This window comes from Mustela nivalis (assembly GCF_964662115.1).
Source record: "Mustela nivalis genome assembly, chromosome: 9".
Taxonomy (NCBI): Eukaryota; Metazoa; Chordata; class Mammalia; order Carnivora; family Mustelidae; genus Mustela; species Mustela nivalis.
This window is the reverse complement of record NC_139028.1, coordinates 22323018-22343535: the sequence shown is the minus strand read 5'-3', so window position 1 is coordinate 22343535 and position 20518 is coordinate 22323018. Positions and strand designations below refer to the sequence as shown.

At 42.2% G+C, this 20518-nt stretch overlaps 1 long non-coding RNA gene across 1 annotated transcript; it reads left to right on the top strand.

Annotated features, from left to right (window-relative positions):
- Window positions 1-941: 941 nt before the first annotated feature.
- LOC309840967 lies at window positions 942-20190 on the top strand. The gene is made up of 3 exons (XR_014298871.1): window positions 942-1108; window positions 3468-3569; window positions 19880-20190. It is a non-coding gene; the product is annotated as an uncharacterized lncRNA (long non-coding RNA).
- Window positions 20191-20518: the final 328 nt, after the last annotated feature.

Below are 20518 nucleotides of genomic sequence, written 5' to 3'. Positions count from 1 at the left end.
ATAAATGAAACAAGATGGGATCGGGAGGGAGACAAACCATGAGAGACTCTTTTTTTTTTCCCCCATAAGAGACTCTTTTTTTTAAATTTATTTATTTATTTGACAGACAGATCACAAGCAGGCAGAGAGGCAGACAGAGAGACAGAGAGGGAGAGAAGAGGAAGCAGGCTCTGCTGAGCAGAGAGCCCGATGTGGGACTCGATCCCAGGACCCTGAGATCATGACCTGAGCCGAAGGCAGAGGCTCTAATCACTGAGCCACCCAGGCACCCCCGCCATAAGAGACTCTTAATGTCACAAAACAAACTGAGGGGTCCGGGCGGGGGAGAGGGGTAGGGAGAAGGTAGTGGGGTTATGGACATTGGGGAGGGTATGTGCTATGGTGAGTGCTGTGAAGTGTGTAAACCTGGCTATTCACAGACCTGTACCCCTGGGGCTAATAATACATTATATGTTTATTAAAAATTTTTTTTAATTAAAAAAAAAAGAAACAAAACTTAAAAAAAAAAAAAAAGAAACTAGTTGTCTTCTGTGAGCCAGATGTTAAAGGGATTTGCAAAAATATAAACCAGAACCATGCTATCTCCACTTTTTTTCCTTTTCGAGAAGTTATTTTTCGTTAAAAAGAAAAAAGGTCACACACAATGGGTCTATCACTAGCATTTTTAAAAGCAATGAATAAATAAAGCATGTAACATTTTTTATTAATTTTAATTTCTATTACAATAAGTGTTCATAGAGATGACCTACGTAAACAAAAGTTTTCTTGAGGGTCCTCAACAGTTCTTGAGAGTATAAAGGAATCTGGAGACCATCAGTGTTAAGAACCACAACATTAGAGAGAGTCTCTGGGCTGATACCCAGCCCTTACTCTGTGGGTTGTCATAAATAATGTGAAAATTCTTTTCAGAATGTTCCGAGCACCTTTCTTCTAAGGCAAAGGCAACGTAGCAGGGCTGACACTAGAGACTGAAGAGCCCGGGGTTCTAATTCTGGCTCCATCACTAACTAGTGGTGTGATCCCGGGTAAACTTCTCCATGTCTCTAGAGACCAGATTCCACAGGTCTTCACTGTAAAAGGGAGGGGCTTTAGAAGATTGGCCTCTAAGGTAAATGTTCAATTTCTCTTTTTGTTTGTTTTTTAAAGATTTATTTATTTATTTGACAGATAGAAATCACAAGTAGGCAGAGAGGCAGGCAGAAAGAGAGGAGGAAGCAGGCTCCCTACCAAGCAGAGAGCCCGATGCGGGGCTTGATCCCAGGACCCTGGGACGATGACCCGAGCCAAAGGCAGAGGCTTTAACCCACTGAGCCACCCAGGCGCCCCAAATGTTCAATTTCTTAATGACTAAAAGCACTTTTACAAAGCACTTTGGGGGAGGAAGGAAGGGGAGGAATTTGTTCTTTATTTTACCCACAGAGAAGTTTAGGTTGGAAGATGTGAAGAGAAAGAAATGCTCAAGGACATGCCCTGAGGCAGCATCAGACGCAGGAACTGAAGCCAGGGTCCTTGTCTTCTGCCTATGATTTGATCTACTCAGTGAATAATATGAATAATAATAGTATTTTCATGGGTAGAGCATGTAAAAATAAATTCTTATTGTGAAACAATTCCAAACTTTGAAAAGTTGGACAGATAGAACAAAGAACTTCCACAGGTTTCATGACTATGGTAGCCATCCCCCAGTATGGCCTCCCCGTAATCTCTGCCTCTGGGTACCCATGGCCTTGGGGAGTCCCTACCTCCATTCAGCAGTGCTGATCTGTGGGACCCAGAGGACATTAGGTCAGTATGTTGAAGTGATAGTGCGTGACTTTGAGACTTTGTCATAGTCTCAATAACGTCAATGTTATCCATGTTGCTCTTAGATGGCCTTGGGGGATGCCCCCCCCATAATGTTTCAAGGACATTCAAGCATCCCTGTGGAGAGTCATATATGTTGCAGAACTGAAGCATCATGCCAATAAGCAGCACTAATTTGCATTGGGTTGGAAGGAAAAGGCTCGATTATGATGGAGGCTCAGAGTTGACAGAGCCCTGGGGTAAATTAGTGAAGGTGGGTTGCTGGCCTGGCCACCTAAAAGAAAACAGCATCTAGTGGTCTTTTCTAAAAGGTATAGACTGAAAAGCACTAGCCAGACCCCTAGCAAACCAAGTGCCATGGGTTATGTTGATTTGCTTTAGCAAAGAAGTCATACCTGGTACTGTAGCTGCAATGGGAAAACCACCAAGTTTTGAATACTCCATGTTATTCTCCAAGGCCCATCAGACTTTTTTTTTTTTAAAGATTTTATTTATTTATTTGATAGACAGAGATCACAAGTAGGCAGAGAGGCAGGCAGAGAGAGAGAGAGGGAAGCAGGCTCCCTGCGGAGCAGAGAGCCCGATGCGGGGCTCGATCCCAGGACCCTGAGATCATGACCTGAGCCAAAGGCAGTGGCTTAACCCACTGAGCCACCCAGGCACCCCCCCATCCGACTTTTGACAGATGAATAGGTGATTGGAGTGGAGATAGGGTAGGAACCACCACCCCTGTGTCTTTCAAGACCTCATTGGTGGCATTAATCTTTTCGGTGCTTCCACAAATGTTATACTGGCTTTAGTTTACCATTTTAGTATGTGGACACAGTTCCAGTGATTTCCGGTTGGCTCTTTCTTTCATCATAGTCTTTACGCTGTGGGTCAGAGGACCAATGTAGGGAGTCTACCAGTTGTCAAGTGTATCTACTCAGATACCTACTCAGCAATGGATACCCACCTATATGTTCTGGAGCTGAGGAAATACTAATGGGATGGTTCTGGGAACCACTGGGCTTGCTGTGAGATGGAGCCAAGCCAAAACTTGGCAAAGATCATCTGACTTCCATTAGCCTGCACTGACAGGGGACAACAGCAGCATTTTGAGTCTCCAGGGATTAGCATCAGTTGGAGCCACAGTTCACTAATCTCCCAACAATCTGGTTATGTTCTGTTCCTAATGCATAGTTACCTGTCAAGTGGCTTTAGGGGAAAGGGTAGAAGGAAGATTGACAATAGGACTTTTTGGCAGTAGAGTAAGGTCCTTCCTCAAGTGGTCCCAGTCGTTCCTTCATTCCAGGGGGTCGGGGTTTATGAACTGGCTCCAATCTAAGAACTGGTTGAAGGACCCTTACTCTGTTATCAGGAGTCAGACTTGTATTCACACAATGGCAGTCTTTTCACGTATACAAACCAAGTGAGACTTCAGTAGATTGCCTAGGCATTTCTGTCCTAGGGACACTGTGAGCACCTAGCCACGCCAAAGCTCGGCAGGCCCAGCCACTCTGAGGCCTGCTTTGGCTTTGCTGCCCATTATAGTAGTTGACTTTGTCTCAGTTACTAAAGGCCTGCTCTTGACTCCCAACCCTCTGGCATCCAAATTATCCCTGTTGCATCAGTTCAGGGAGCCCACTTTGATGATGGTGTTTCCCATTATGCTTTGCTTTTAGAGCCCTGCAATGATGCCAGTGTTCTTCCCACTAATGCATTTCTCCGGTGAAGGCAGTGTCCTTTGGACCCTACCAAGGAACATCATGAGGCGGTTTTACCTTGTAAGTCTATTCTCGCATTCTGGATACCTTTCTCTTCCATATCAGAAGTTCTGACATCTCAGACTCACTTAGCGCAAATCCTCGGTGGGTTTAACAGCAAACTATTCGGAGCCATTCCCACTCAACCTGAACAACTACATTACATTCAGAATCTCTGCTCAGTGCCCTCATATTAATGCATTCAGCCCAGTCCAAAACTATATTCCTTCCAGCCTGACCCAACACCTTTAGGATCTACTCTCATACTATTCCCTGGGTTTCTGTCAATATAAATTGGCATTTGAGGGGTCTTGATCAAAGGTAAAGAGAATTATTGTTTGTACCACTTGTGTAACTTTACAGCAAACCTGAAATTTTGTCAAAACAAAAAGTGAAACAACACACAAACGGACAGAGTCTCAATATTCTTGTGGTATGTGTGGTATTTTCTCCTGGGTCACCCTGCGGCCTGCTGTTACTTGAGTCTAGTTGCAGATCTGAAAGAAGTAGTAGGGTTACATTCCTGGGAGAATCAGCAGTCCCCTGCAAGGCAACTGCCTTGGGGAGACCGTTACACTTTTTCAGATAAAGAAGGATGGACTGTACCTTCCCTGCTGAAGGAAGGTCAGTAGCGTGTAGTTTGTAGTTTGAGGTTTCCAACATTATCAGAATCTGTCCTTATGTCCCCTGAGATTCAGGGTCTTACTCCTTCCCAGTCAATGTCTTATTTTTGACACGAGACCCTATCTGGTTATTAATTCAATATTTATTGGAATTCAGTTCCCTGTAAGTAGAAATTAAGGTTTGAGATATGAGAAGTCTTGATCCTAAGGCTATAAGAGATAAGAGTTTCTTTTAGGGTAGTCAAAGACATTTTTTGGTCCCTTTCCCATATCTTAAGCTGGAATTTAAAGCCCTAAGCTTGTCATTGTCTTTCTCCAAACTCTCTAGCATACTTAGAAGCAACCAGCAAGGCTCATAATGCTACTATTTCTATCAAAATATTTTATGGCAGCAAATATTTCATCACCCAAAGGCTTGCCTTTGGTAAGCAATTATCATAGCTGCCTGTAGGTTAGAATTTAAGGGACTATTTTTTCCACTGAATGCCATGGAATACCAATATCCCCTTGACCACTGGCAATAATCATTAATGCATTTATTATTTTTAAATATTTTATTTTTAAGTAATTTCTACACCCAGTGTGGGACTTGAACTCATGACCAGGAGATCAAGAGTCACATGCTCTTCTGTCTGAGCCAGCCAGGTGCCCCAGTGATTAATGCATTTAAATTTAATCAGATCAAAGAACCAATTCCAGATTCCCTGTCTTTGAGATTCTGTTTCCCTGAGACCATAGCCAGTACCAATAAGCATCTCAGAGAAGCAGAACCACCGTGAATTAAAAGATACGGAGTTTCTATCAGAATCAGACCTTCCACAGTCGTGGAAGGAGCTGGGGAAGTGAAGGACTAGCAGAGAAGTCAAGAGGATCAGAATAGGAGTTACCAACAACCCCATCTAGCTGGCATGGGCCCATGTTGAGAAAGCTCGTGGAGCCCTCACCACTGTGGGCCCCTTGCCAAGTCCCTGGAGGTGGGCCTGGGGCCACTGCTGGTCACCTGGGTCACCAGTTGGGAAGAATTTCTGTACACTAATCAGAACAAGGCAAGGACAAGCTTGAGCTCACTGACACTTAGATTCACAACTCTCACCACATCTAACCACAATGACCTTCAGAGAAAAACACTTGCTGCTTCATTTCTGCCTTGCCAATCTCATGAGCGTTCCTCTTTTGACCTACTCTAACCTGAAACCATCTGGGGGAGGGGTTTCTGGCAAAGAGAATTCCAGCTTGACCAAGTTCTCACAGTACAAACCACCACTGCCACGTGTAATGTGCGAATCTGGCCTGGATCCTGGTTTGGAAGGCAAACAGCCCCTGAAAGGCGTTTTGGGGAAATTGGGATAATTTTTAGATGAACTAGCTGTTAGGTAATTTAAAAAGATTAATGTTAATTCTGATGCTTGAAAAGTATTATGGTTATGTAAAAGAATGTCATTTTTTAGGAGTTAGGCACTTATATAGTCAATTGGGAAGTTTCAAATGGTTTAACATTTATTTATCTGGGGTTCTTTTCCTTATTATGTGAACATGGCAAAATGTTAACAGTTGTTGAATCTGTGTGACAGATCTGCAGATGTTTCAACTTCTGCATTTGAAATTTTGAGTAATGAAATAATAGGGAAAATAAAAGATTTCTCTTGATTATGACCTGCTCTAGAAGCCTTTCGTGCCTGCCTCTTCTGTCTACCCTGTTGCTCTCCAGGCATCCCCAGCTCTGAGGCATTTGCATTGCCTACCCTTCAATTTCTTGTTTTCTGCTCTCTCTCCCTTCTAAAATTTGAAGTCCTTAAAGGACACAAACTCCTCTCACCTTGAACTTGCCAACGCTTATTTCTGTACCTGATTCAGAATAGGTGCTCCTTTAATCCCTGTTCAGTCAAGAACAGAAGTCTAATGGCGGAAGTTTCTTCAGGGATATCACCAAGTTTAAGGTTCACGTGAATATAAGGAGAGCAAGGTTTCGGATTTTCAAAATTTTTGTTTCAAATTACAAAACTAGCACATGCAAATTAGTGTAGAATTAAAGTGAAAAACAAAATTGGTATCTCACTCCTATCGTATACATACTCCTTCCTGTGGAGTGAAGAACTTAGGACATCTCTTTCCAGAACTATTTCTTCTTCCTTCTTCTCCTTCTTCTTCTTTTTGATTAAGTAGGCCCCACATCCAGCATGGAGCCCAACAAGAGGCTCGAACTTACAGCTCTGAGATCAGGACCCAAGCGTAGATCAAGAGTGGGGCGCTCAACCGACTGGGCCACCCAGCACCTCCAGAACTATTTCTATGCAATTAAAAACACACACACACACACCCCAAATGTTTGGTGTTTTCTTTTTAACTGAAAAATATATCATGGAGTTTTCCATACTGGTGTATCAATAGATCCACATCATTCTTTTTTTAAAATTAAAGGTTTTATTTATTTATTTGAGAGAGAATGGGCAGGGAAGGATCCTGAGGTAATGACCTGAACTAAAGGTAGATGCCTAACCAACTGAGCCACCCAGGTGCCCAAGATTATATATTTCAATAACGTGTAAACATGATCTCTACTTGATATAGTCATTTGACAATAGGAAACACTAAAAGACAATCTAAAAAGTTAACACAAAGTAAATGCCAAATACCATGTAAAAAGTTGAAAGATGAAGATATAAACATTTAGTATTTAAAAGGTAGCATTCTTTTTTTTAAAAAAAGATTTTATTTATTTATTTGACAGAGAGAGATCGTAAGTAGGCAGAGAGGCAGAGAGAGAGAGAGAGAGAGAGAGAGAGGAGAAAGCAGGCTCCTTGCTGAGCAGAGAGCCCTATGTGGGACTTGATCTCGGGACCCCAAGATCATGACTTGAGCTGAAGGCAGAGGCTTTTTTTTTTTTTTTTTTAAAGATTTTATTTATTTATTTGACAGAGAAAGAGAGATCACAAGCAGGCAAAGAGGCAGGCAGAGAGAGAGAGGAGGAAGCATGATCCCCGGGATCATGACCTGAGCCGAAGGCAGAGACTTAATCCACTGAGCCACCCAGGTGCCCCAAGGCAGAGGCTTTAAACCACTAAGCCACCCAGGTGCCCAAAAGGTAGAATTCTTAAAATAAAAAAAAAATTAATTTATCTATTTATTTGAGAAAGAGAGTAGGCAGGGAAAAGGGCAGAGAGAGAGGGAGAAGCAGACTCCCCGCTGAGCAGGGAGCCCGATGTGGGGCTTGATCCCAGGACCCAGGGATTAGGACCTGAGTCAAAGGTAGCTGCCCAACTGACTGAGCCACTCAAGGCATCCCTAAATGAAAATTTTAAACACACAAAGCATTTCCTGCCCTGTCTAGTAATTTTTTTTGTGTTTTTTGTTTAATGAAAGATAATCCAGGTATAAAAGATATTTCTTTCTTTCTTTTTATTAACATATAATGTATTATTTGACCCGGAGGTACAGGTCTGTGAATCATCAGGCTTACACAATTCACAGCACTCACCATAACACATACCTTCCCCAATGTCCATAACCCAGCCATCCTATCCCTCCCCACTGACCCCCCAGCAAGCCTCATTTTGTTTCCTGAGATTAGGAGTCTCTTATGGTCTGTCTCCCTCCTGATCCCATCTTGTTTCATTTTTTTCCCTCCCTACCCACCTCAACACCCCACCCTGCCTCTCACATTCCTCATATCAGAGAGATCATATGATAATTGTCTTTCTCTAACTAACTTATTTTGCTTAGCATAATACCCTCTAGTGCCAACCATATCGTTGCAAATGGCAAGATTTTTGGGGGTTTTGATGGCTGCATAGTATTCCATTGTATACATACACCACATCTTCTTTATCCATTCATCTGTTGATGGACGTCTAGGCTCGTTCCACAGTCTGGCTATTGTGGACATTGCTGCTATAAACATTCGGGTGCATGGGCCCCTTTGGATCACTACGTTTGTATCTTTAGGGTAAATATCCAGTAGTGCAATTGCTGGGTCATAGGGTAGCTCTATTTTCAACTTTTTGAGGAACCTTCATGCTGTTTTTCCAGAGTGGCTGCACCAGCTTGCATTCCCACCAACAGTGTAGGAGGGTTCCCCTTTCTCCGCATCCTCGCCAACTTCTGTCGTTTCCTGACTTGTTAATTTTAACCATTCTGACTGGCATGAGGTGGTATCTCACTCTGGTTTTGATTTGTATTTCCCTGATGCCGAGTGATGTTGAGGATTTTTTCACATGCCTGTTGGCCCTCTTGGTCTTCTTTACAGAAATATCTGTTCATGTCTTCTGCCCATTTCTTGATTGGATTATTTGTTCTTTGGGTGTTGAGTTAGGTAAGTTTTTTATAGATTTTGGATACTAGCCCTTTATCTGATAAGAAGATATTTCTTATATTTGCACTGATGTTGTTTGAATTGCTAAAAATACATCCAAGAGCATCTTTAAGTTAGGCTTTAGCATACATGTTGCTTCAGACAAGCTCATTTCCCTTTATAACAATTTGGTTTTAGTGTTGAAATTGGTATTACTTTTGCAAGTTCAGCTCTTAGATCAGTTTCTGATTTTGTGTCAGTGTCGTCTATAATATTCTCCTCTCCTTTCTTCGCATTTCTTCTGTGGAAGTATTTACAAATGACTATAACCCATAGCGAATATTTAAATGTTAAAAAACCACCAATGCACCAGTGAACATTGTTGAGTAGTATTCAAATTATGGAACACTCAGATTTCCTGGCACTACACAGAATCCCAGATTCAAACGGCCAATTTAAGGACTTACCTTTGCCTACAAAGCTTGTTATTTCTTGAATCACCACTCACTGGATTTCTGTAAATTATGCCTCTAAGTTTATTTATACTTATTTTATTTACAACAATACTTGCTGTTAGCAGCAGAGCCACGAACACACACTAGTAGCATGGGAGCAAAGAGAAATTGACATGGATAGGTTCTTGCTGTGTTCTCGAATAGGTAAATACCATGCGGATAGTACAGCCTGGTTTAACAGATTCTGTGCTAAAGACTAAAAGTACATCATGGTTTTGTTGACTGTGACAGTCTGAGTGGAACACAAGGTGGGAATGAGAGATTCAGAAGGAAATAAGATTGAATAGTGAGAGCAGTGAGGGCTCTCAGGAAGGAGAGGGAGCTACAGGGCAAAACCCTTGCTTGTTTCTGTGCATGAGAAAAGGACCAGGAAAGCGAAAGTGGTGGGGGGTGCCAGCAAGGAGCCCTGATGGACTTTGAAACATCTTCTGGTAGGATTTCATCAGCACTCACTTGGGTAACTTTCTCTGGTCACTGGGAAACCTGCGGGACTTTCTCCTCCAAGATGAATGGGGCCCAGACACTTGCCGCTTTCGCTTGTTCCTGGGGTTGTGGCTGTGTGAGATCCACGCTGGCGGCTTCCGGGCACTCCAACTATGTTAATTTAGTGGGAAGCTCTCACATTTATCGGTTTCACTCTTGGATCATGGTTTTCTATGCTCTCTATTTTGTTCCTAAAATAGGCCAGAAGTAAAGTCCCTTCCTTGGTAGAGTCCCTTACTTGCCATTTTATCCTGACTTGTACCCATAGTGCAAGGCTGAGCTCTTCTTATTCCCTCCATGACTGAATTTGTCAAATCCCTTTTTTTGTCCAGGTTACTAGTTTCATGAAGGAACTGCTCCTCTACCGGCCACGCTCATTCGAATGTGGTGGTTAAAGAAATCCACATGCTCACCATGAACTACAGTGTTGCCCATGTAAAAATGATGTGGGTGGGGCATCTGGGCAGCTCAGTCGGCTAAGTCAGCAATGTTGTCTGAGCCGCTGCCTTCGGCCCAAGCCTGCTTCTCCCTCTGACCCTTTCCGCCACTCGTGCTTGCTCTCTTTATGACAAATAAATAAAATCTTTAAAAAAATATATATATATACATTTAATCTTATCACAATATATAGGTTTACAATAATGATAAATGTGCACTTATTACACTGCTTTTATTTCTTTTAAGATTTTGTTTATTTATTTGACAGACAGAGATCACAGGTAGGCAGAGAGGCAGGCAGAGAGAGAAGGGGAAGCAGGCTCCCTGCTGAGCAGAGAGCCTGATGTGGGGCTTGATCCCAGGACCCTGGAATCATGATCTGAGCCGAAGGCAGAGGCTTTAACCCACTGAGTCACCCAGGCGCCCCATACACTGCTTTTTCTAATAGCAAAACTGTGAAACCTTTAGTATACCCCTATCACAGAAAACTGGTACACTGTTTATTATCACGATTACTCATTATTATTATTATTACTATTTTTTTTAAAAGATTTTATTTATTTATCAGAGAGAGGGGGGGGGAGAGCAAGCACAGGCAGACAGAATGGCAGGCAGAGGCAGAGGGAGAAGCAGGCTCCCTGCCAAGCAAGGAGCCCGATGTGGGACTCTATCCCAGGACGCTGGGATCATGACCAGAGCCGAAGGCAGCTGCTTAACCAACTGAGCCACCCAGGCGTCCCATTATTACTATTTTTAAAGATTGTATTTTTTAAAGTAATCTCTACACCCACACGGGCTCAGACTCACAACCCTGAGATCTAGAGTTGCATGTTCTCCGGACTGAGCCAGCGAGGCACCCCAACCACTCAGTATTACTTAAAACATATAAGAAAGTGTTTCAAAAAATTATAGAATCCCTTATAATATAGAGAATCTCTGGGAATTTCTATTTCTTATTCTGGAATCCCAAAGATTGGCCGTAAGTTGATTTTTGAAGCTGGTCACGGGCACATAGCAGGTCATACTACTATTGTACCTGTTGTCACACACATGTTTCAATTTTTCCATAATGAGTAAAATGAAACTGGATCATGCCACATTCCTGCCCAAACTTCTTCGATGGCTTTCCAGTGCCCATAGAATAAAAGGCAACTATGGGATCATTCCTTTAAAGCTTGGATGGATTTCACCCTTCCACCTCTTCGGCCCCAGTGCATCTCACTCTCTTATTACTTTCCAGCAACACTTGCCTTCTCTCAGTTCCTCAAACTCCCCAGACACTTTTCCTGACTCAAGCCCACGCTGCTGAGAATAGTTTTCCTGTCATTTCCTGGGCAAACTCCTACTCATCTTTAAATGGGAGTTCCTCTTGGAGGCCTTTCTTAGACCAGCCTCCTTCCCCCTTCCCACCACCAAAACTAAATTAAAGATCTCACACAATTCTCTCCCAGTGCTTCCCACAGTTTGTAGTTACACTCATGCACCTAACTGGGTTCGTGACGATCACCCTCACTACATGGTAAAGGCAGACAGTGCATCTTTTTCTCACCCCTGTTTTGCCGGCCTCAAGCACAATGCTTGGTACAAAATAGCCCCACAGTAAACACTAGTTTAAACAATCTCAGCTGTCAAGGGAGGTAGCTATTAGAGCAGTTAGGAAATAATTTAAAATTCTTCTTAGTGAATTTATGACAGCTCTCAGTGATCACCAATATTTTTGTATTGCTCACAAACCTATCCTAGAATCTCACCCAAGATCGACCCTGGGCTTGCTACTTGTTGTTTCTGGGGGCTACCTTTCTTCCTAGTAGCTCTCATTAGTAAATCTAAAAGTGATCCTCCAGGGTTGGCGATGGAAGGAGAGTAAGCATAGGAGATGTAAGAGACAGAGCAACCAATTGCAATTTGCCTAAAATTTCAAATCTGACCCTGGTCCCAAGATTTAGGGGTTATTTGTTTGTTTGTTCCATATTACTGCACTTTATTGCTTTCCTTGTATCAAGATTTAGTTTTTGGTGCAAATGTAAGAGAGGACTTCACTACACTCTGCAGACATTAAAAACACAGCAACAGGGGGCGCCTGGGTGGCTCATTCAGTTAAGCATCTGACTTTTGACCTCTGCTCAGGTCTTCATCTCAGGGTTGTGAGTTCAAGCCCTGTGTCAGGCTCCACACTTGGCATGGAGCCTATTTAAACAAACAAACAAACAAATAAATACAACGATGGAATATTATGAAAAACTTTATACCAATAAAAATTTAAGAACTTAGGTGAAATACAGTCCTTGAAAGACACAAATGATCATAACTGACTTAAGAAGAAATGAAATACCTTAATAGTCCTAGATCAATTAAATAAATTGGATTGGAAATGAAAAATGTCCCCTTAGGCCCAGGATGGCTTCACTGTTAACAAAATATTAGCAAACTGAATTCAGTAATATGTAAAAAGGATAATATGGCATTCCCAAGTGGGTTTATCCTAGGAACACGAGATTGGTTTAACATTTGAAAATCAATTAATGTAATTCATCATGGTAACAGAATAAAGGAGAAAAACCATATGATTATTTCAATAGATACAGAAAAGGTATTTGGCCAAATTCAAAACCAGTGTATAACAACAACGAAACTCTCACTAAGATTTCTGTTGTCCAAGATTCACCTTGTTTATGGCCTAACTTCCATGCTTTTTTTTCATGGTGTACCAAGGTTCTCCCCCACAACCAATCCTGAAAGAGTCAACACTCAACCTTAAACAAATATTTGAGTGCCTGTAATGGGCTAGACAATGTTCTAGGAGCTAAGGTTATGGTTATGAACAGATGAAGTCCCTGCCTTGTAGAGTTTGTGTTCTTTGAAATAGGTGTGATTTCCAGGGGAACTCCTTCCTCTTTCCCCCTACCCATGTCACTTATGATAAATGTGTATGTGTGTCTGTCTTCAAAACTTCTCTTTCCCATTTCTGCATAATTTCTCACAGATTGTAGAATAAATAATGGCTATGCTACAGCTCTTTCAGTGCCCTAGGAGGTAGATTATCTGGGCACTACGGTCTTGGACTCCTTTAAAATACACATTTTAAAGGCTTATTTATTATCTTTCCCACATCTTGGACTTCAATTCACATTTAACTCTATTCTCCTTAGAAAAGCACTAAATAGGAGAGGCATGGTTTTCTCTTTGTCACTTGTAAATCCGGCACCATATGCCCAAGTGCTAAATTAATAATTGTCTTCTTGCTCTAAACATTTAAAAAAAAAACAGCATTATGTAAATATGATTCACATACCATTTAAAGTGTTCCTCTATTTAAAGGGTATAATTTAGTGTTTTTAAACTATATGTACAAAGCCGTGAAATCATCACAACAATCTAATTTTAGAACATTTTTGTGCTGCCTTAAAGAAATCCCATAGCCATTCACAATCGGTCTTAAATACTTTTAAAGTGTCTTTATCACTGTCATTAACTGGTTTTCTCACGCCTCAGTCTAGTGCACCTCTCCTTCCCTAGGTTCAGCCTGGTGCGCACAGTCCCAAAGTCCCTATCTTTGAACTTGACCTTCTTCTGTATTCTTCTCTCTGCCCTTAGGACTGTGGGGGTGTTACCTCCACAATATCCTTCCCACCCTCTCCGCCTTGGGCAGCAGTGTGCACAGCTGGGACTCCAGCTCCTGCAGAGGGGAGCTCCCGACTACATTGCACTTGAGTCCTCCTTCCTTACTCTACTTTTCAGTTCATTGAGGCATTTTTTAAGATTTTATTTATTTATTTGACAGAGAGAGAGAGAGCACAAATAGGCAGAGCAGCAGACAGAGGGAGAGGGAGAAGCAGGCTCTCCACTGAGCAGGGAGCCCAATGCGAGGCTCAATCCCAGGCCCCTGAGATCATGACCTGAGCCAAAGGCAGAAGCTTTACCAACTGAGCCACCCCAGCACCCAATTTCCTTTATTCTTTAAGCCAGTTTGAGTTGGATTTTTTTGTTAAACTGAAATGGGACCCTACTTAGGATTCACTTATTATTCTTTAACAGCTTTATTGTAATATAATTTACATATATATAATCCATCTATTTAAAGTATACATACAAATCAGTGGTTTTTCGTGTATTGACAGAGTTGTGCAACCATCACCAAAATCAATTTTAAAATATTTTCATCACGACACCTGAGTGGCTTAGTTGATTAAGTGGCTGCCTGCGGCTTGGGTCGTGATCCCAGGGCCCAGGGATCGAGTCCTGCATGGGGCTTCCTGCTCAGTGGAAAGCCTGCTTCTCCCTCTCTTTCTGCCTGCTACTCCCCCTGCTTGTGCTCTCTCTCTTTCCCTGTCAAATAAATAAATAAAATCTTAAAAAAAAAAAACCTTTAAAAATATTTCCAGCAATATAAAATAAAATAAAATTTAAATTAAAAAAATAAATATTTTCATCATCCCCCAGAGAAACCCTGTACCCATAAACAGTCAGTCAGTCTCCATTTCTCCTCATGTGGGACTTCAGCCTTCTAGAACTGTAAGATACTAAATTTTTAAAATATATTTTGTTTTTAAATAATCTCTACAACCAATGTGGGGCTCGAACTCACAACCCCGAGATCAAGAGTCACACGCTCCACTGACTGAGCCAGCCAGGTGCCGCAATAAACTGCTATTGTTTTAAGCCACTAAGTTTGTGGTAATTTAATTATGGCAGCAATAAGAAATGAATAAACGAGTGCTTATTAGACATTTGTATATCTTCTTTGGAGAAATGTTTATTTAAAATGCCTGTTTGTCAACTGGCTTATTAATCTTTTCATTGTTGAGTTGTAAGAGTTCTTTTTTTTTTTAAGATTTTATTTATTTATTTGACAGAGAGAGAGATCACAAGTAGGCAGAGAGGCAGGCAGAGAGAGGAGGAAGCAGGCTCCCTGCGGAGCAGAGAGCCCGATGCGGGGCTCGATCCCAGGACCCTGGGATCATGACCTGAGCCAAAGGCAGAGGCTTTAACCCACTGAGCCACCCAGGCGCCCTGAGTTGTAAGAGTTCTTAATATAATCTGGGTACAAGTCTCTCTTTTTAAAATTTTTTTTAAGATTTGATTAATTTGAGAGAGAGAGCAAGAGTGAGCACAAGCAGGGGAAGGAGCAGAGGGAGAGGGAGAAGCAGACTCCTGGCTGACAGACATGGGGCCAGACATGGGGCTCGATCCCAGGACCCTGGGAGCATGACCTGAGCCAAAGGCAGACATTTAACCGACTGAGACACCCAGGCACCCCTGGCTAAAACTCTCTTATCAGATATGTGATTTGTAAATATTTCCCCACATTCTGTAGGTTGTCTCCACTTTCTTGGTCATGTTCTTTGAAGCACAAAAATATTTAATTTTGATGAAGTCCAATTTATCCATTTTTCTTTTGTTGTTTGTGCTTTTGGTGTCATATTTAAGAAGGCTTTGTCTAACCTAAGGTCACGAAGATGTGCTCCTATGTTTCTTCTAAGGATTTTATAGTTTTATCTTTCATAATTAGATCCATGATCCCATTTGGTCAATTTTTTAAAAAGATTTTATTTATTCATTTGACAGACAGAGATCACAGGTAGGCAGAGACACAGGCAGAGAGTGGTGCGGGGAGCAGGTTCTCTGAGCAGAGAGCCCGATGATGCGGGGCTCTATCCCAGGACCCTGGGTTCATGACCTGAACTGAAGGCAGAGGCTTAATCCACTGAGCCACCCAGGCGCCCCCCCCCTCCCAATTTAGTCAACTTTGTGCATGGTATGAGGAAGGGGTCTGGCTTCATTCTTTTGCAAGTGGATATCCACCTCACCCAGCACCATTTATTGAAAAGACCAATCCCTTCCCCCCAACTTTGAATTGTCTTAGCGCCCTTGCTGAAAATCAATAGACCATAAATGTAACAATTTATTTTGGGACTCTCCAATCTCTTCTACCAGTATATCTGTTCTCACGCCAGTCCTGCATGTCTCGACTTCTGTAGCCCCTTATTATTTTTGAATAATGTTTTTATTATAAAGACAACATATTATCATTATAGAACATTAGAGGAAAAGGGGAAGAAGGAAAAATTGCCAACGATTCCAATACAGCAAAATAACCTTGTTAATGAGTTAGTATATTTTATCCCTTCCTTGTTTCCATGTTTTTGGATTTTATTTTTTAACACACTGAGGTTATAACATATATACAATATAGTATTTTGCTCTTTTTACTTAACATTGCAATAGAAGCATTTCCCGTGTTACTAGAAACTTTAGAAAACATCTTTTCTAATGGCTTGCATTAAGGTTCTGCTGTGGGAATATACTGAAATTTATTTAACCAATCTCTTCTTTTTTGACACCTAAGTTGTTTCCGTTTTGAGACTTAGAAAGAACACTGCATCTTTGTGAATAAATTTTTGTATCTATTTTGGATGATATTCTTGGGATAATTAAACAGGAACAAAATTGGTACACATCACCGGATGGTTCCTCTGAGTGTAGCATCAGTCTATCTCCAGCAGAGCAAAGGATGAGACCTCCCCCGCCCCCCCGCCCCGCATTCATTGTTTGCCAGCTCTGGATATTCTTCTTCTTTTTTTCTTTTCTTTTTTTAACTTTGCAAGTTTGATAGATAAAAAATGGGTAACTGGTTTTTAAAATTTGCATTTCTTTTGTTATTAGTGAACTTGAACATTTTCCCACGTGTCTTTTAGCCCTGTATATTTCCTCTTTTGTGAACCGTTCAAGTTCATTTATTTTTCAGTGGGGTTCTTGACGAATTCTGACTGATTACTCTGGATTTTGGCTTTCCTATCAGTAACTAACTCTTAACACACCTGGGTCGTTTGTTCAGAACATCCAGAAAGGGGCTTTCTTTTTTTTTTTAAAGATTTTATTTATTTATTTGACAGAGAGAAATCACAAGTAGACGGGAGAGGCAGGCAGAGAGAGAGAGAGGGAAGCAGGCTTCCTGCTGAGCAGAGAGCCCGATGCGGGACTCGATCCCAGGACCCCGAGATCATGGCCTGAGCCGAAGGCAGTGGCTTAACCCACTGAGCCACCCAGGCGCCCCAGAAAGGGGCTTTCTGAATAAAGAGGATATTAAAGAATATATAGATATCTGGAAAGGGGCTCTTGTTTGGAAAGTGGAAGGCTAGAGAAAGGGGATCAGAGTAAAAATACCCCATTTCTGAAAGGGATATTAGCCATCTCCTATCAGCTCTAATAGCCAGAAAAGTTGACAAAGGTAGCCCTAAGCAAATCACTAAGGTATTGAGAATTTTCATCTTAAAAATCTCCAAGTTTAAGGGACACCTGGCCCGCTCCATCAGTGGATCATGTGGCTCTTGATTTTGGGGTCGTGAGCTCAAGCCCCACGTTGAGTGTAGAGATTGCTTAAATAAATAAACTTTAAAAAATCTCCAAGTTTAAGTTCCCAGTGTGTTCCATATAACTTTGAACTTAAGCTTCTCAAGGCTGTGATAAGGATCTAAGTGGTCTTATATGGGAACAGACCTTCAAGGGGGTAGGATAGGGACATAGCAAAAGTGATGGGAAGCCATTATCTATTTACATCCAACACAGGAAGATAAAGTCTAAACTTAAGCTGCCTTAGGACAGCTGTGGGGTGGTATCAATAAGGAATAGCCAACTGTCAGAGGTGGGAGTCTGGGCAACAGATGATTGTAAAAAAATTAGTACACACCTCTTTGGTTACTTTGTAGGAGGAATTTGATAATGTCTTGATAACTCTTAGTCTGTAATAGGCATGTCCCAATAGAGAATGAGATGGGCTAACTGATGTGAATTCCAGCTGGCACAGAAGGTGACATAAGGTGCAAATGTCTGATCTCATAGGGCCATGACATCATCACATCTTCTAGCCATATCTGAATTAGACAACCCCATTAACATGCAGGGATTCTGGGTAGGAGTGGGAATCCCACAGAAGTCACACTACAAGGATGAAGGTATGTGGGGGAATACCAGACCGGAACCTGACATTTCATATTGCATCCTTGGCAGGACCTTTTCAAAGAAACAAGAACCGAAATGTAGCTTGAACCGGCATGCAAAGCAGGCCGCTATTTCAGTCTGAATCATGAGCCGGGGCCACAGCGGGCCATCTGAAACTGAGGGGCAAAAGCAAACTGAACACCAAGGCATGAATGCATATAATAAAGATTTAAAACTGTCCAGGCAACTGGACAGTTCCAAGCGTTAGCTAGGCTGGGAATTGGGCCAGGAAGCAGAATTTTATAGCATTTTCTTCCTGGCTAGAGCCATGCCAACAGTGATATTCTAGCCCTCCCACTCCACCCCCACCCTGGGATTCCTGCAGTCCCCTGGACCGTCCCAGGACCGGAGGACCACAGGTTCTCTTAGGAGGCTTCCCGGTATACTGCAATGTTGTCATGTCACCTGCCACTCTGCTCCTCCCCCGCCCTACAGTCCCTCCCCTCTACAGCCCTGCCAAGCTGCCAAGGAGCTGGCATTGCCCAGACCCAGAGGGCAAAAGTGTGGCTGAGGTGGCCAGCCACGTCATCTGTAACCAGAGTGCTTATGTTCTCTGCAGTCCTGTGATGAAAGGACCTGCCAATGATCCTCAAGTCTGTTCTGCTTTCTTTGGCCTTCCAGAAGTGAATAGCTGTCTTGAAAACAGAGTAAAGAAAGCTCTGATGGGAAAATATTTTCAGGCTTCCTTCTCCCCTGCTTTGTGTGTGTGTGTGTGTGTGTGTGTGTGTGTGTGTGTGTGTGTGTGTGTGCTAGGTCATCTTCCTCCCTTCCATCACACTCTTGTGTATCGCCCTTCTGGAAAGCCTTTCTGAACCCCAAGACCCACTCCTTTCGGCTCTGGTTCATCTCTGCTGTGATTGCCAAACAAGAATTTTCATTCAGGTCCCAGCCCGGGTTTCTCCTAACCAGAGAAACTGAAGGAGTGTTTAGAGAAAGTAAATAGAGTTTACTATTAGCTTAAGTCACACTCAGCTCTTACTGTGCGTAGCAGGCACCGAATGTGTTTAACTTAAATGAAATCACATGCAAAACACCACTGCCCTTGAGAGCCAAGGCAACTTTAATTTTTAAATGTCCATGCACAGATAATGATTAAAATCTGAGGATCTTGATTTAGACAGACATAATGAAATCTAGGCTTTACCATTTACGAATTGTAACCATGGCCAAGTCACTGCATTTCTCTGAACTGCCTTATTTTCTAAAAGGAAGACATGAATAACGTGCCCATAGGGCTTTCAAGAAGATTAAATGTGATCCTCTATGTAAATGAGCTCCTTGTTCATGCTCATGGACAGTTAAGTGATAGCAGCTTCATTCTGTGCCATCGTATCTTCAATGTGCTCACTCTCCGTGCCTCTGCTTTTTGACCTTGAGCTCTATGACGGTGGGGCCAGGATGTACCCCCTGAGGCAGTGTAGTTGTCCCGCTGACTGATCCTACATGCATCATCCCAAGAGAGCTCAAAGGCAGTCTCATGGTATTTGGGACAGACTTGGGAGAAGGGCCTGAATGGTTGGATTTGAGACAGAGAATGAGTATCTGCATAATGAACAAGTTCACTACATCACGCCATGTTGCCTAGTTGTGAAGTTTTAGGAAACTTGTTCATTTGTTTGTTTATTTCCACTAACATTTATTGAACCTCTATTATGTCTGAAGCTCCAGTGTTGAAAGACAAACAAGTTCTCTTACCACCTAAGCCTATAGCTTACTGATTTAACCCAAAAGAAATAAGGAGGCAATTTAATTAGTATTCATTGAAAAACCATTTGACTCAGCTATGTAAAGGAACACTGTGTTCTATTAAGCACAACTAGAACCTCCAAAGCTTAGTTCTTGGAAGACAGTATCTGGAGAGGAAGAACTGGCTGACCAGAGTCCTGGTCTGTCCCAGGTTCCCTTCCCCTCAGGGTTCCCCTCTTCACTGTTCCCTCGCTAATCCTCTAGTCCAAACATTGATTTTAAAAAATCTTTTGTTTGTAGATGAAACAGGATGGAGTCCTCCACTCAAGATTTTACTGCGTAATAAGGGAGAACCAAAGGATATCATTGGAAACAATGGGAAGCAATGGTAGGACTTGGGAAACTGACCATACCTACTAGAGCTGATCATAATCATATGAGCATGCGATGACCCCACGAAGCTGTTCCTAAGAACACACCCAGTGGGCAGTTCTTTGGGTATGTCTGTTCTCTAAAACCATATGCTAGGGTGTTAATAACAGAACTATCTGTAATAGCCAAATAACAGAAACAACTTAAATGGCCACGAGCAATAAAATTGACAGGTTAGAGTATCCTCACACAATGGAATTCTTCTTACACAGCACAAAAATGGGCAAAGCACAACCTCACACAACAAATGGGTGGACCTCAGCAACACACTGTTGCGTGAGGAAATCCAGATGCAGAAGGGGGTGCACGGTGTGATTCCAATCATCAAAAGCTCCCCAAATAGGCAACACTAATCGATGGTGTTTGAAGTCAAGATAATAACTATCTTTGAAGCTAGTGGCTAGAAGGCGCACAGGGACTCCAGGGGCACTGGTGATATTCTGTTTCTTCGCTTTGGATGTTGGTTACATGAATTCATCAAGATATACACTTACAATGTGTGTACTA